The sequence below is a fragment of the Camponotus floridanus genome, unplaced genomic scaffold (assembly GCF_003227725.1).
Source record: "Camponotus floridanus strain SB8 unplaced genomic scaffold, Cflo_v7.5 scaffold4, whole genome shotgun sequence".
Classification (NCBI taxonomy): Eukaryota; Metazoa; Arthropoda; class Insecta; order Hymenoptera; family Formicidae; genus Camponotus; species Camponotus floridanus.
Window position 1 is genome coordinate 4,511,242 of NW_020229547.1, and position 18,405 is coordinate 4,529,646.

General features: G+C 35.9%; 1 protein-coding gene across 7 annotated transcripts in view; it reads right to left on the reverse strand.

The window, feature by feature from the left end:
- LOC105259560 (teneurin-m) overlaps positions 1 to 18,405 on the reverse strand; it is a 708,083-nt gene that overhangs the window by 539,294 nt on the left and 150,384 nt on the right. The gene's annotated exons all lie outside the window — the stretch shown is intronic.

The window sequence follows — 18,405 nt, forward strand, 5'->3', positions numbered from 1 at the left end:
AATGATAATTAGAGTTGCGAGACTGCTCTTAATGACGAGCAACCAATTAAGGGGCCACTCGGCACAAAAATTCTTCTTATCCCAATTAGATCGCGACGTCGCACTCTGCCAGTCGACGCTCAGACGAACGTCAGAGAAAAAGGACGAAAAAGCACGAAAGGTTCACAGATCGCACCGGCAGCGGGGGATATATTTACGACGCTTGAAATATTACGTTTGTAATCTATTTCCAGCCTATAGCCGTTCGGCGATGTCATGACGAGAGGCGAGCGGTAGCCATTTCGCTCTCGCCGCGCGCTAAGTCATTTCCTCTTCCTTTAAATATTACCGACCAGCGCGATAGAAAGGCTTGCGGTTCTGGACGAGGGAATATTGAGGTCCTTTTATACCTTTGAAAATTTCATCAAACGAAAATACGTGCGTTATATTTTTAATCTACAGAATATTATTGATTATTATTGATTATTATCTCTTGGGAAATTTAAGAACTAATATTATTACAATGAGTATATGTCCTTTTCTTAAATATTCATCAACTTATAATTTTTTTTGTAAGCTTTAGCAAAGAAAAATATATAAATCTCAAGTATTTCTTGGAGTGATCATTATTACAATATTGAATATAATTTTTATTGACTAATTTTAAAATTTCGGGAATATTGAATAGAATTTTTATTGACTAATTTTAAAATTTCGGGCACTTTCCGAAGACGAGGCAAGCACGGAAAACAAAAAATTCTCGTTGGACTTAATATTCTAGTAAGCTTCTCCTTGTAGGGATGCGCCGATGCACGCGAGCCAGAGCTTCTCCTCATCGTGTTTACTAATTCATGAGATGAATAACTTAAGGATAAGCGTTCACGCGGTATGAATAATGCTTATTCGTCTTCTTAACCCCTTGAGCAGGTGACCTGTTCCTTGTATACGCCATCCAAACCCGGCTCGGACGATCCATCGTTCGATCACTGCTCTCAAACACCTGCCGCTGTCTATCACGCCGCTTGTTGACCGATCAAGATTTTCTCTCAGACTAACATTCCGCCTTCGAAACTTACGATTAATACCTGTCAATAAATATCTGATCGTATATAATCCGAGCCAAGTATCTGTAATCGATCGTTTCCGATAAATTTCACGGTCGATTGTCTCTCGTACCTGTCTCTACTTTATCTCAAGCTTGCGTGCTTGGATGCTGGGTTTCGCATTATGAAGATCCACGAGTGAGGAAGCCAGCCGAATCGATGGAATATCCGTGCATTTATTCGCGGAATGCCCGGAGATTCGCGTATGCTTCGTGCATTCTTCTATTTCTGTGATGAATATTTTCAATTTTCCAGATTTCAACGTAACTGCCGGGCCGTCCGACGGCTGTCCGAAAAGTCGGCAGACAGTCGACTAATTTACATAGAGTCCGATATTTTAAGAAGATTAATCGACGCATAGACCGTACACAGTAGACCGTTCGTTGCCCAGCGAGACGCGACTAGTCGGTGAAAAATTCCCTCCGTTTCCAAGTTATCTGTCAAAATGGCAATTAATCAAGCGGTAATTATAAGTTCCGCGCATCTTTCGTCGGGCCGTCGTCTCGTTTGCTTAGAGAGGCACGTAGTAGTCCGTAGTTGCGGGTCGCTCGACAGGGGCGGTTAATCAATCCTGGAGCTCGTTACAGCCGAGCACTACTACGGTACTTGAAGTGGCGTTAACGCATCCGGAGCGCCACTAAAATGTCAGGAATTGTTAATCTACCCCGGAAAACGCGCGCGCGCTTAACGCACGCTTGATAACACACCGCCTCGCCGCCAACTACCCCTCGCTTCCCACCCCCACTCGAGAGGATGCGAATAAACCCTTACTTTCTGACCTCTTCCTCTTCGCGAGCTTGCTTCTCCCGCTTGGCAAGGGAAGCTTGGCGGGAGATATTCGTACCAGACCGCACCGTTATTACTAGCGATAAATCGCCACCTTTAATAAGAGCTCGTGCGCGACATACGCCAGACGGAAGCCAGAAACGACGACGACGAAAGGATGGGGAATTTAAGGAGCGAATGGGCTAGAGTACACTCTATTCAAACGATATCCGCTCGATTTGACCGAGTTCCCGATGATGACAGTCGACACCGCTGTCTCTTTATTATATCGCCTGATGGCGCGAACGATTTAATTTTGGATATCTCGCCACGCGCGCGATAAATATATATATACTTCGCGTATAAAATACCGGACGGCGCGTTACGAAAATTTATTACATTTTACTGCAAGATAATATTGTAACGCGCCTATCTAACGCGCTATCAACCTATACGGTGGAGTTTTTGGTACATGATCCGTGGGATATGATACGCTGATGATTTATTGCCGTTCGTTTTGATTGACGTTGTAACAAGATAGTAAACGTATTTCACGTGGCGCCGCGTTTTAATCCTTTCTATCCCGATATCGACATTGTATGTACGCGCCATTGTGCCGCGTCAAGCTTTTACCCTATAATATCAACAAGCAATTAGTGACGCGTGCAAATATTTCTCGAATACTTAGAATATGCGGTTAATCTGTTTAGCTGTAACAGCATTAGTGTAAGCGCACTTCCGCTTGCGTAAATATAACTTCATAATAATATATGATGACAGTCATTTTTATATTATATATTAAGAAAAAAAATACACATGTAAATGTAATGGAAGATTTGGACAATGATTTTGATTGAACGCGCAATAAATTGGTCTCAATCTGGAATTTGGGTAACTATTATAAATAGATCCATATTAGAAGCAGGAATGGAAGTGACAGATATGTCTAAATCATATGTGAGCATGTTGGGAACGTGTATTCAATCAACAATTTCCTTTTAACGTCAGAAACAGATTTATTGAAGTCGAAAAAAATTAATTTATCTTTTTCTTAATTATTATTGTTATATTTATATTATTTATATTATTATATTATTTATATTTTTTATTATATTATTTATATTACTTATATTTATAATTATTAAACAAAAAGTTAAAAAATATTTCAAAATCTCTGATAAAATAATATACACACATATGTGATCGCTGAGATTAATTATTCGTTAAAGAATTTTATATATTAAACTTAAACTTAATATACATCAATTTCTTTGAAAAGATTAGTTACAGACAAGTGTATAGAAGTAAAATCAAATTCGAAATCTGCTCAATACGAATCAAACATTCAATTAGAGTCGTATTGGAGCTCTTTGTAGCAGATTTTTTTGAAGAAGCTAAGAAAAAAAAATAATTTTTGTAGTCAAAAGTTTCAGCAAAAGCAATGATGCCACGATTCGCAACAATTTATTTAAGGAAAATAGACGATATTCGCATACGAGAAATGTATTAAATTGTTTTATATTGTCGAATGTAACTATAGTTGCAGTCTGCTTCAATTATTGTACTTAAACATTCCCTGTCAAACATATATATGCACAAAAAGAATTTTTGACATTATTATTTCATTGCTGCTTACAAATTAGGATATAAGTAATAAGACAGAAATTTCAATACGATAGAGTGACAAAAAATATCGTTCTCGGGATCTAATAAAAACGTCGAAATGTCGCCATAAATGTGTAACGATCGAAAGACTTCATTGCGACGCTTCTTTTATTAGGAAATGTCGACCTATTTATGACGATTATTTTCAGCACACGTTAGAATTCTTTTTACGTGAATCAGAGATGCTGCATTAGCGAAGAAATTGCAGTTTCATGTAAGCTGGGTCACCGTGATGACGGTATTTTCTCACGCGCATGTGTTGAGCCATGATTATTTCTTTACGGCTCATCCCGTTCATACAAGAATGCATTCTGCCAAGAGACGGAAAGTGGGGAGGAGACGGAGAAGACGCGGTTTTGCTAAAGAAGTCGATGCGCCAGGTTTTCAAGGCAGTGAAATAACGCGGAGAACGCGGCTGCGGATGAAACGCGGGAGATGGGAAAGGGGGAGAGAGGGAGCTCGAAACTCGGTCACCCTGTTTTCAATTGACCAGCTTCCTCTCTCGCGGCGTAGCCCGCAGTCCTGACTGCATTGTACCAACTTCCTGCAGATTTTAGCTGTCATCCCTCCCGCATGTTTCATATTTTAAACGGATCTGCGGAGAAGTGGGGAGGTCGGCCGACTGTGTGTCGCTCCGGGACGATCGACGTGGGCGAACAGCATTGTATAAATATGTATATATGTATATGTATATATATATATATATATATAAGTATACACACGAGGGAGATAGGAGAGAGAGGTCAGCGCAATCGCGGACCTATGTCAAAAACCGTTCGATCGACCGATCGCATCCTCATCGCGGATTCGTGACGGAGAGCCGGTTCAGAAGGGGACCACCGCTTAATCGGCGGTCGTCGCTGCATCGGATTTTGATTAGCGCGACCATGTCACGTTCGTCCATTCGTTTGTCAACGGATAAAAAAAATGCATCGCGCGTACACATCGCGGCGTATTAACTCATAAACTACACACATACACACGTCTACAGACACACGTGCTCTTGTCTTTGAATCGTAATCGTATTCGTACAGATCCGTTCTATTATTTTTGACGATTTCTAGTGTCCTTTAACATTAGACGTATTCGAATGATCATCGGGTTCACATTTTCGAATAAGTATTATCGTCTGTAATTTATAGCGTAAATTAAGTAAATTAATCAAACATTGCGTTGTCGTGTCGCCACTTTTTGCTATTGCTCTGCTTCAGCTACTGGATTATCTTTTTGTCACCATGTACAAACTCTGCGCATCAAGTTAAAATATTCGAGCACTCTGTGCATAATATAGTTCTATGACTTTTAAAACAGGATTATGTATATACGTCTGCGCATGCAAAAGCGAGAAAAGGCTTTCGCGTTTGACATATAATTATATTCTCACATGAAACGTCAGTGCGTTCCACGCACGGATTTTCTATTAAATATTAGACCGACACTTGTGCATTTAACAAAAACTGCAAAAAAGACCTTTGAAAAATTAAAACGTTACTTTAACATTAATCGATTGATTAAATAAAAAAGTGAAAATGAATTTATAACGCACACTTTTTATTAACTACTATTTTAATAAATTGAGTTTGATAAAATAATGATAAAATAAAATTCAAGCGTTGATTTTCAAGAAGGTGTATAAGTTAATTCTCGGGATAACTGATCGGCCTGGCCGTAAGATAGTTGATCGTACGAGAACATAAACTTGGCGGACGCGGCGAACAGCTTGTACCCCCGTCGTATAATTTAATCATATCTTCACGCCCCTCGAGCGATAGAGCCGACGCAAGGCCCCTTCGTTTTCAGGCCGTGATATAGAGCTGGCAAAGAGCTCGGGGTTATTAGACGCGTTCATTGTTGTGCGTTCGTACTTTATTGTTGTTTCAATTTGAGAGTTCGTTTGAGAGAAAGGCTGCACCCTTTCGACTCGCTCTCCTCCTGCTCTCTATGTGGCAACTGTTTCTCTCTAATCCCCCTCATCCGTTCTTTCGGCTACCCCCGCGAATCGCGCCCAAACTCGCGTTCTCCTCTTCCGTCGCCGTCCCTTTCCCGCCCGTCCCCTCCCACCCCGCCCTTCACCTTCCCCCTGAAACCCCGTCGAAAGCCGTCAGCATATTGCGCATGCATAATTTAACGTGTTCAAACAAATAACAAAGTTTTCGCATGCTGATGAGAACGCCACCGCGTCCGGATTTCGACTGCCACCGACTGGCAGTGACATATTTTCATTTGACACGCGGAGACGGGGCGGGCCCGACCGGAGGAATTCCGCAAATCTGCGCTGCATGATCGATCTCTCTCTCTCTCTTTCTCTTTCTCTCTCTTTCTCTTTTTTTCACGTTCAAACGCGCCGGGCCATGAATACTCGGAAATAACCCGTGAAAAAATAACAGGCCGAACAACGTGAAACTTCGCGTCGGATCGCGTCTCCAAAGCACGAATCGATAATAATTTGAATAAAACTGCGTCCGCCTAATTTTCCAGGAGGAAGACAAACTCGGGGATTCGCGCTGAAAGATCCTTGAATATTACAAAACGTAATTACACAGACGAGCCGGGCTATTTTTTCCGGCCGCAAGAAGCGTACTTCCGGTCTGAATGATGCGATAACCGTTTACAGGTCTCGCGTGATCGTCGACGTCTCTTTCTCTTTTTTTTTCCAACCATCAAACTTGCAGAAAGACGGAGCGTGTTGTAAAAAGGTGGCGCGACTTCGACGAGTACTCTGACTTGCGTGCGAAGGACAAAAGATATAGCCAATAAAGTACACCACCCTCGACATACATATCTCGGATATGTTATCGGTGGAAGAGATATCGATGTGGAAAAGAAATGCGGATTTTACGTCTACCGCTTGTACAATTACTAGCGAAATAAAGCATAATTATGAGTTTGAACAAATAACAGCCACGGCCGCTAGGTAATCTCTCCTTTATTGCCTCTATAATCGTCGGGGATCGCCGCACAGGAATTCAATCCTGAAGAGCTGGCCAAAACTTTAAAAAATAAAAATTTGAGTCTAAGAATTTTGACTAATGGACAGAGGAATGTGATGTATCTAAATACAAAGGAACAAGAGTCTATCCTTATATCTGCGTTTACATGTTCAAAGTTAGCTTTTGTTCAGAGTGCAATGCATCGCGCAATAAAGCAAAGAAATTTACGGTTCGTTAAATAAATTGAATAATGGAAATGAAATATTCGATTTTAATTTCATGAAATAATTGATGGAGCAATTCATGGAAACTCCTGCTAATGTGTAGAAAATGTTTTTTACATTAGTACATCCTAAATTTAATTTTTACCTCTTTGAAATAAGGCATTTCAGGTTGTGACCAGCTTTTCGAGATTTGGCCTCGCTAGCTAAAGCGGTTCAATTACCGTACCCGTTTGCAGGGCAATTCGCTTTTATCACGAGATGCTTTAAAGATAGGCAAGTAAACGCTTCCTTAAGTGCCATAGAAACCCGGCGTTACAATTGACGCGTCAAGCGAGCTACTCCGAAATCTTGCCGATCGGTCAACGTCTCGTCTCGAGACGTCGAGCTTCCCTGTTCATTTTCACCGTTAAAGGTGAAGCTTACAGGTAAACATAGCGTGTCGCGACGATAATTATTTACGTTATATTCTCGCGATGTACGATCTCGACGACAGCGCGTGGCTTATAAACTCATCGCTCGTGAGCTCCATCCCCTTTAATGGGAAAGCGTGTATCACGTTCGGTTAGCTAAAGCGTTATTAACTTCCAAAGTAAACTCACTCTTTTTCTCGTGGCATACTTTAGTCGCGATGCACGCGCGGCAAAGTCGCGGGGCATAATCATAATGCTCGATGCGTTACATAATGCTCGAGGAGAAACTAAGCCCTTACGTACGTATGCAAGCTGGTATTCGCCCGGTCCGGCTGGCAATTTGCCTTTGCATACCGCAGTCTCACTCCAAGTATGAATAATAATGACCCTGGATATGTGAATTACGAGGCGATTATCTACGAGACGGTGGAGGAGAGGAGGGGGAAGGAAGGAAGGCCGAAGCGGGTTGTAGGTGGACCTCCCGCTGGTTATTGCACCCCGGCGTGTATAACACTCTTGAGAATCGATTCTGTTATTCGGTATAATAATGGCGATCTGCCAGATGTATATTTTCCTATAGATGGATATATTAATAAGTAGGTGGAAAACATATTGTTATTACAAGATGCTTTTCGATGCTTGCGATTATTTTGGATGTATATGTTTCTTCGCGATTAAAATCATGCCAATGCAAGTTTCTAGGGGTGGCTTGGATACTGCGTTAATACGTAATTAAAAATTAATTAAAAATTATGATTAATTTATATCATCAAGATTCTTAGTGAATTCAAATTTATTCGTATTGATTGCAATTATCGCGAGAAGATAATAATTACGTAAGACATATATTTTTTGATTTTTAAATTACGTAAAATGAATATTCATAGATTTTTTTCTTAAATCGAATATTCTATTAAAATGTCCAGCATAGAAAGGGGTAGATCTTGATGCAAAGTTTTTCCGTAAGCGGCGCCACTTGACGGATCAACCCCTTTGAAAAAGGAAGAAAAATTTAAAGAATGCAGACTCTATATCAGTATATATTATCAGTAAATATTTTCAAATTAAAACAAATATATTAATTACACCTATTAATAATTTTGCTATAAATTAATAAAGATAATTTGGAAGAATTTTATTTTGTACGAAAGAAAACTCATCCATCGATAGATTTGTGTATTTCTTTATTCTCTGAATTTTTATATATCTTCTTATTTTATAAAATACGATTCCGCAATGTGTATGTGTTATAAATCTCTTGTATCTCTTGTATTTGCATGCAAATTGATATAAATAATTTTCGTGTCTGTGTATGTATGAATGTGTGTGGATCTGCGGATAAATAAAGATCCACTTTACTCCGAAAATAATAATATTTTACATTGATAATCTGATTAAGTTATTTTGAGACTTTTATCGCATTTATGCATACGTGCAATCGAATTGAAAGGCTTTAATATTCGACTTTATTCTCTTTTATGATTTAATGCTATATTTAGAAGTTTTAAAATGTAATAACTGTTATATCCGTCGCATTCCATTTTCTTTTTTTTTTGGCGCTTGTGTTTGAAATACATAAGAGCAGTCGGAGATACATTGCACACATCTTGTTTCGCTATGTATCTGTCGTCCACCGTCCGGCTTCCAATTGTTTAAGTTTCGTGAACCCGCGTTGTGACTCGAGAGGGTAAGAAGGATCCGGACAAAGGATCGGCGAGTATCCTCGCTGTGTGTGATTTGTCAAAAACATTCCCTCGCCAAATTCGTACCGCTTTGCCGTGATGAGTATATGTATGCGGTGTGGTATGCCTCTCACATTCGTTTAAACGAATGCCAGACGGCGGGTAGCGCTCGGATTGAAAAGAATGGCTTGAAAGGCAAGAACGTGGTTTATGCAATATTAATTTCCTTGTATTAAGGCTTTATAAAACTTCAAACATTATGTAATTTTTCTTTACGCTTATAAATATTCACTAATACATTTATATAACGTTAAAATGTAGTCTATTTAAAGAACATATATATTATATTATATGTTATATGTAGTTTATAAAATTACATATACATCATATTATTTATATTGGAAATTTATCATGTGCAAATCGGTGTCAGAAATTTACGTTTTAATCACTAAACATTTTTCATTAAATATCTCAAAAACTATAAGAGATCGCTAAAACAAAGAGAAAAATTAAACATATGTAAAGATCAAAATTATCGGCGAGATGTCCGTTAATAATTACCAAATTCTTTTTTGAATATAAATTTATGAAAATAAAAAAATTCTAATTTTTTATGCATAAAATCTGCATATCTAAATAATACATTATTATAAAGCAGTTTATAAAATATTACTATCTATATAAAAACATTAATACGAGAACATTTTATTATAGATATTTTAAATATATTAAAATAAAATCCAGAATATTTTATATATATATATATATATATATATATATATATATAATATTCTGGATTATTTTAAAATATATCTATAAAATAGATAAATGAATGATAAATATAAATGATAAATAATTTCTAAATTATTTACCTCATATTGTTGCTCCATACGTTGCCCAGTGATTTTCAAACTTGCTTTTTTTCTCCTTTGCTATTTCTTTGTTGCACTCATATTCACTCCCGAAAAAAAGATTAATTAAGATTAGTTATATACGCAACGAGACCGTGAGACACTTTGTACGGCACTCCCGATCGCGTAATAATTACAATTAAAAGTTTAGCAAGTATTAATTATAATTATCATAACGAATTATGTTTTAATATTAATCGCGATTGTGTTTTATTGTTAGAAAGAAAATTTGACCATACACGAAGTATTTCGCACCTTACTCCTCGAATGTCGCCGTGTGAATGATACCGAGGCTCTAACATGTAAACATAGCGCGTCATACGTCATCAAGGCCGAACGTGTTATTGTCGAAATATTTTACGTACTTTAACATATACACGGAATATTAAAGTATATAGGAATGTTTTAGATTATATAAATTAATTAAATAATATTTAAGGATATAATATTAAAGGATTGATGTATCACGCTTTTCATTATGTTAATTACTTCGAGTTATGATTCGTTTGTTTTGGCTGTGAGTTTTGAATCTAAATTATATTTAATTATATTTAAATAATTGAAAAATAGAACGGGATAAAGCGTCACGGTCGAATTATATTTGATTAAAACGTAAATTTTTTGACACCATATACATTTAATACACTATTTTACATGAGCTGTTAGTGTATTAAAAGAGACTTCGCCCTTTCTTCTCATCTCCACCCCACAAAAAATTTCCATTTTGTGTAATCGGCGAAGTATCCGTTAATGTAAATAATTATTTCTTTTTTAAGACTTTCTCGATTTTTTACAATATCTAACAATAAGAAGCAATTGTCGAGAGCGTTGTAACTTATTGCGTGGAATGCAGCGAAGACTATCGCTTACGTTAGATTTAAAAATCAAGTTAATGGTCAGCCCGTTATTTCTGCGAGATGAGCTACGCCGTTGCGCCTTTTTCTCACCTGGGGATGGAAACGGGGGAGGAAGGGCGTTTCTCTCTACCCGTCTCGCGCTATGATTGTAGCAGAATCCTCGGCAAGAAGTAATCTCTTTCTCCCGGTGCGCGGTATCTCGCGCCGAGGCGGGATATTTATTTATGGTGATTAATCACGCAAAGCCCGGAGACGCCGGATCCGAGAGAAGTGCCCGGAACTGAAGGAGGCACGAAAACGAGCAAACATTAGAAGCGGGACGATAAGACGGGCTCGCATAATGCCGCGGCAAAACGCTCCCTCCTTTTCTCTATCTCGAAACGTCACTGTCCTTTCCACTCTCAGCCCTCATCCCCCTCCCCTACCCTCCCGCGCCATGGTATTCTCTCAGTCGAACAAATCGCGCTCGCTACACTTTCTGACGATTCATTCCCGAGAACACTATTGCATCCGTTGATCTTTCGAGTCCTCTCGCTCTTCCGGCAACCGCGAAAAGCATCCTTCCGCGTCCACGTTCTTCTCTGCATTGTTCTTTAAATGAAGCTATTCGTTATTAAGATATTACAACCGATCGCCAACATCAATTTCCAGCATGCATTAAAGCGCACAAGAAAGAAAAGTATGTTGGAAGAGAAGCAAATAATCATTGATTAAAATTTTTATTCTAACAATTATCTTGAAAAATTAAAATTAATAATCAATTAAATATAACATAGTTATTAATCTGCATACATATTTACACATATGTCTGGTTGAACGAGTAGCTTTTAAAAGAAATTGACGAGTTGCGCTTTTTGCAACGGATGAGGAAAGTTTAGCGAAAGTTTGTTTCGAATCCCGATCAAACAGTTAGTTAATTAATTGGGGCACGGATCGACGAATAAATCGTTGTCCGCGCGCAACCGGGTGGAAATAAACGCCAACTAGCACCGCAGATCGGAATGTCTGTGATCCGAACTAATGAGCAATTAGTAACAGAGGCGCTTGCTCTGTACCTAGTACAGCCAGCAAACGTGGCCGCCACATGCCTCGCGCTAAACACTGCCACCCAATTGCCTACTGTCAAAGATTTATCGTCCGGTTACATATGCATCCCCTCCCTTCACTGCAAGACTACGACTTCCCTTTGAGTATTTTTATAAATTGTCGAGATCATTTCTTTTTTTTTTACAACACATTCTTTAACCACAACGCTCTGACATGAACCGAATCTACGATATACGATACGTAAATATTTTATTACGCGGTTAGTATTTAATTTAATTTAATTTATAATTAATAATTTACAATTTAATTAAAAATTTTTGTTCTTTTAATATTAATTCCTGGATGATATATAATATATACAATATACATAATTATTAGATATTTCCATTTTTTCTTCCTTCTTAAAAGCATGTGAAAGATTTTATTTAATTTGTTATATTTTTGATTGCAAACTAATGTAAAATGACCGAGATGTTGGTTTTATTTAATTGTATCCTATTTGGCATTATGTAATATAAACATTTCGTGATTATAACGTGAACTTAAATACAGCGATTTGGATTATGATAATTTATGCAAATTTATTTGCTTATATTTGTAAAGAGATATAATTTTTTTGCTGGAAAAATTTGACGATAGCTTTTCGATATCTTTCATCCTGAAAATCCATCCGTATTTTACCTCGCGTCTCTGATCTTTTTGATCTTCTCGGAAGGATATTTGATGTTAAATATGTTTCGACAAATTTGTGGATGTACATTGAGCTGCGAGACACTGACGCGTTACTCGAAATATCCGATTATTCGACGTCAAATTACACCGGCCAAGAATATTTCCAAGAGGAATTCGAGCTCGGATGTTACGTTACGAGTCGGGATCAAGGAATACGATCACCCGCGCGAAATAATCGTAGATCTCTCGCGCTCGATTTATCGTGAAATTCACAATTTATTTAACCCCCGGTTGGCAACGAAGCGATTCTGGGAGCGCCCGGGAAATCAGAGAGAGATTGTGTAGCAAGGGTTAAGAAAATCGATCGTTCGGCAAACACGCGGACGTAGCTGCTGGGTTATCGTGCGGAAGGAATGACGGTAATTGCCGGTTTTGTCTTCCGACGAGGCGACGATAGACGCCCTTTAGACGTTATGAAGCGGCCGCTGCCGCCACCGCCGCCGCCTTTCACATCGGGATTCGACTTCGTCGTCGTCTTCGACGGCACTCGGTTCCGTAATATTAAGGCGCAGCCTGGGAACGATGACAAGGACGTGCCACCTCGTGTTCACTGGCGCATGGCGCGCAATTTTAACTCGGGGAACGTCAAGTAATTCTCCATTAAGTGCGAATTACGAATAATTCACGTCGCGGAACGAGCCGAGATAGACGTGTACGTGTTAAAGGTTGAAATGAAAGTTACATCTCATCGAACAATTTTAATTGACAGCAAATGCATTCGGATGTAAATCATTCTCAAGCGTAATCGTATATGTATAACGCATTCCTGATTTTTACAATTAACGATCACCATTTCCTTCTTACTTCGCAATTTTAAATTGAAAATAAATAAAATTGAGCGGTTTTTAGTTAATTACACGAACGCTTGAGAATTGCCAGACTGCGCGGATTAGCATGGGCCACAGATGCTGACGAAAATGGCGACATGATACGAACTCGAGCGGAATGACGTTTAGACTTCGTTGATTAAACGTACAAAGGACGGAGTCTTCTTGCTCTTCGGGTCATTTACAGGACGCTGCGGACGAGGTGTCCTGCACCTGACGTTGCGAGGGTGGGCCTAGAGGTGGTACAGAAGCGTCAGGAAAGAGCCGAACAAGGAGAGGAAGGTCGGGCTAATTGGATGTCGGAGGCGCAATCTTGTGGTCTCCATTTGTCATTCGGTAGCGCGAGAACGCGACCCTCTCGCGTGCTTCTCTACCTCTTCCGTCTCTATCTCCATTTTTCCTCGCGTTTCCGTAAAGCCCCTTCGCTTCAACACGCTTATACACTCACGTGGAATCTATCTTTGAATTCGGTGGTCGCACGGACGTTAGCCGGATATTACGAGAATTCTGAAGCCCCTTCGAACCTCCATGGAATTCGATCCACGTATCCCGGAGGTCGCGCCAAAAATCCCACGACTGCCGCCGTGATCGTGATCCCCTTCTTGTCGGCGCGCGTTCCCCGTGTACGAGCTACCCTGATTGGGATTCGAGAGATCTCATCGATTAGCAATGGAGAATCCGATAAGAAGTTGAACGCAGAGGGATAATTAAAGTGTTGTGTAAAAAAGAGAAAAATATCGGATAATTTTTTTCATGATAAATATTAAATTTTTGATAGAATTATTGCCGATAAATATTAGCTATATTCATTGATTAGAAATATAAGTAATCGTGCGATGTAAGTTTACCTAAACTCGAATTTAGATAGATGTATTTTATTGAAAAGCGTATATTTGAGCGATATTTCTTTTTGTACTTTAACGACAGTTTGCTCGAATGATTACCGGATATTGCAAGAATCTAGACATTACATTTGCCTTTTCCGGCATTTAATGCACACATAATTCATCTCGCTGCAAGGCTCCTATAACTCTCGTCGTTGTATGTCCCGCGAACTAATTACTGTTGAAATTTACATGAACGAGGAACGAAGTATTAAGGTCGACACAAAAGCCGCGTTGTTGCATCAACCTGCTCGATTATAGATAAACGAACGATAATGCGCCACGTGTAATAAGAATATCCCGCGAGATTTGACATTTGTACAAGTGAGGGAAAAATCGATAAAATGTACATAAATGCGTTAATTCGTTAATCGATTTCCGTCGGTTTAAGTCGATGTATACAACCTATCATCGTAGTCATAATGTTTCTTTAAAGAAGACGGAGAAGTCTAATGATAATAAAAGTTCATGATAAGAACTCAGCGGAAGACACTATTCCTACAAAGGTCCCTTTAACTTTCTCCTCAGTATTAATCGCGGCCGGTGTGTGTTATAAGGAATACGGAATACGCGCGATCACTTTGAGCAACAATCAACGATAGTGTAGGTTTTTCTCTCTCGCAAAGTTGAGTTTAGTAATCATTAAAGTTGAGTTTCATCATTAAAATTATTTTATAGCGTGAAAAACGAGAAGGATATAGACTTATTACTTACTTATATCAGAGCTGGATTTGTAGTTGAATAAATCATAGGCACTATCAGCTAAAACTCACCTGAAACAGAAATATATTTTGTTAAATATTTAATATTATATATAAGAGAATATTTGATACGGTAATTAATGGACAAGAAATAGTTTTAATTTATGAATTTCTCGAAAATCTGCAATTTTCTTTTGTAAAAATCCCTGACAACATTTTTATATTTCATTAACGCTTATATTTTAATAATTATATTAAGAATTATAAATTTATATATGTCTAATAATATACAAATAATTTATATAATTTTTAATTTATATTAATTGAATAATAAAAAGATATGTAATAATTGAATAGAGAAAGCTATAATTTATATTGAATGATTAAAGCTATGTAATTTTCGCAGTTTCATATTATTATTATTTTATTAGGAAATAATGAAGGCAATTCGGACACATACAAAGAAATAGCGTGTTTAAGGGGTAGATAGAGAAAATGTCGGAAGTAAGATTCTTGGTGAGCAATAGCAAGGAGCTGATAGCACGGACAGCGTAATCAGTCTTCCATTATGCTCACGTGAACGAACCTTTATTATCTAAGACTTTGCTATGAAAGGCGCGAATAGGGTCATTCTTCGATTGCTACTACTTCCAATATTTCCATGATGGTCCCGAAAGAAAAGTGATCTTGAAGACCATCCTTACAAATCAAACGCTTTGTTCGAAGGACGACTTATCAGCGACGATGGACACGGTAGTGAAAAACTATTTTTTTCCCTCCGATCTCTCTCGAAAGCCCGAAACGAAAAGTGTTCTGTTACAAATTACATCATTTGTCCCTACGTGATTTGTCAAAGAGAAAAAGCGAAAAATTATTCAAAAAATTATCTTCTCCTCTGGTCTTCTTTGTGAAATTTTATTTCTGTTTTTTTTCATAATTATCATATTATAGTACACATAGTTTAAGGAAAAAATATAACTAAGAGAGAATTAATATGTCGAAAATTTCTTTTATTTTTAATGTTACATAATTATATAAGTGTGATAAAATAAAACTTTGCAAATCTATTTTCGATATTTGCGAGAGATTTTCATATAGTCTACAGAAAATATTTGGAGTTTCATAAGAATTATATAATTTGCTTAGAAGAGACATGAGGCTTTGCATTAGTTTCACAATTATAAGTTATATTTATTATAATATGAATAATCGATAGTTATTGATGTCGTATAGATTTTACATACTTTTAGATTTGTAATACATATCTATATTCAATACATTTATATATACAAATATTATAAATAAAAATATTCGAATTAAATTTATATAGCTTACATCCATACACATATACACCCACTAACATTTATATTTTATAAGAGTGTTATAAATAATTGAATAAAATTCATCTAGTTAATACTATTAATATATTACATTTTAAATTTGTCATCCATTTATTGTAACTTTATTAAATGTTACAGATGTTGAGTATTTCTAACATGAATCTAAAACTATATTTGTCAAATAATGAGAAATAATAAAACAATTTGACGTTATAAGCAGATTTATAGATTGCGTATCAATATTTATATTTATATAAACAATTACATGTCTTATATTATACGTTTTATATATTGCATGTCTTATTTATCTATCTGTATACATATATATGCATTGACTGTAATGAATGTAATAAATTTGATGCTATCTGATAAATAAAATGCTATTATTATAATTAAATAAGAGAATATATTAAATAAGAAAATCTTTTTAACATAATTATGCTAATAAAAATATGTACGTTTCGCATTTCTTTTTTCTTATACGACTTGATTATACAAATTATTTTGACAAAAGTAATTGTTGCTGATTTACAAATATGGGTTCATAGATTTACTTTCTATAGATTAGCAATTTTTAATATTCACATTTATTGTAATATTTATGATTATTTAATTCGTTTTGTAATTTTCCTATATACAGTGAAATTATCAGCAATTGTTCGTAAGGTTTATTAGACAGACTTAGATCGTGTATCAATATTTACATTTACATTTTAGAATATTTTAGATTATTCCGCGACCTTTCCCTGTTTCTTTTGCCAGTTTCTATATTTTTCGTTAAAATAATTCTCTTTATTTGAATTTAGTCTTATACCATCTGTGATACAAAGCAGACATTATGTCAGAGACGAATTTATCCTATACGTGGGCATATTTCACAAAAAGCGAAACATATGCAAAGTGCAAAATTTGTGATAAGACTTTTCAACTTGGAAAAAATTATTGGAATGTAATGCGGCACATACAGTCTATGCATAGAAGTGACAGTACTGTCACCTCAAAAGATTCAAATTCACGAAAAAAGATAAGAAAGATTAAGAAAGATAAGAAACAGTCGTTTTCTATAACAGAAGACAATCAAGTAAAATGTGATTTTTGTAAGAAGAGTTACAACATAAATTATACTGTTACGTATAATATGAAACACCATTTAAAAACTATCCACAAAATTGATAAAAATACAGCGCAAAAACAACGGATATTGTATCAGAAACATATTAAACGAAATTTATATAATACAATGACGTGCAACTATTGCAACCAAGTTTTTCAAAACAATGATTATTTCTTCATGATACATTTGATCACCGTTCATGAAATCGATGTATCTTTGGAAATCGGATCAGAGTAAGAGAATAAATTTTATAATATTATTGTTTTGCTTCTTTTAAATTACTAATATATACTTCTGTATAATAAATAAAATGTGTAAGTAAAATTATGAATAAAATCATAAAAAATTCAAGTATTTAGCATATGTTTATTATAAATATTTGAGTCATTTTAATTTAGATATTTATATCAAAATATATAATACAAATTTAATATTTATTAATTTACTATTATAATTTGTGTAATAATTTGTATAAATATCAAATGTGAAGAAATAGTGAAAATATTAGATAATCGGGCAAAAATTTTTATATTTTAATATCATTTGGATATCGAATATTCAGAACATCGACTATTTAAGTTTTCTAAAATATTCCAAGATATTAAAATAATAAAGATTTTATTAATAATAACAGTTTGAAAATATATAATTATATATTGTGCACACAATTTAGATAAAATTTTATAATATTAATTATATATATACATAATGTATGAATTATTTATTATGTATTAATTATTTTTTTATCTTGTGCAGATTAAATGATGGATCAAGTTGTCTTCCAAATATAGAAGTTAATGATATAGTTACATCAAGCACTTATCAGCAGCCACACACAATCTATAGTTTCGAATACAACTTAAATAATTCTTCAAAGTCTAATAGAAATGCTGAAAATATTGCTACATTAAGCAGTTATCAGCAGCCAACTTTTAGCTCTGACGATAGTTTTAACTGTGATGACTACGATAATATTGACAATTTTGATTCTTTGGTAGAATGTCTCAAGGAATTGAAAAAATAAAGCATTTTTGATGAGTAATCATTTGCTTTTATTGCAATATGAAGCAATATTCATATACCACGCATTTACAATTATATCGATTGTTTTGAGTATAAAACTTGTTAATTCCAGTTATCAATTATCAAAGATTTGAAATGTTTTTAATATTTTTTTATATCTATAATTTATTATATATATTAAAATTATATTCATATATAATATATTATTATT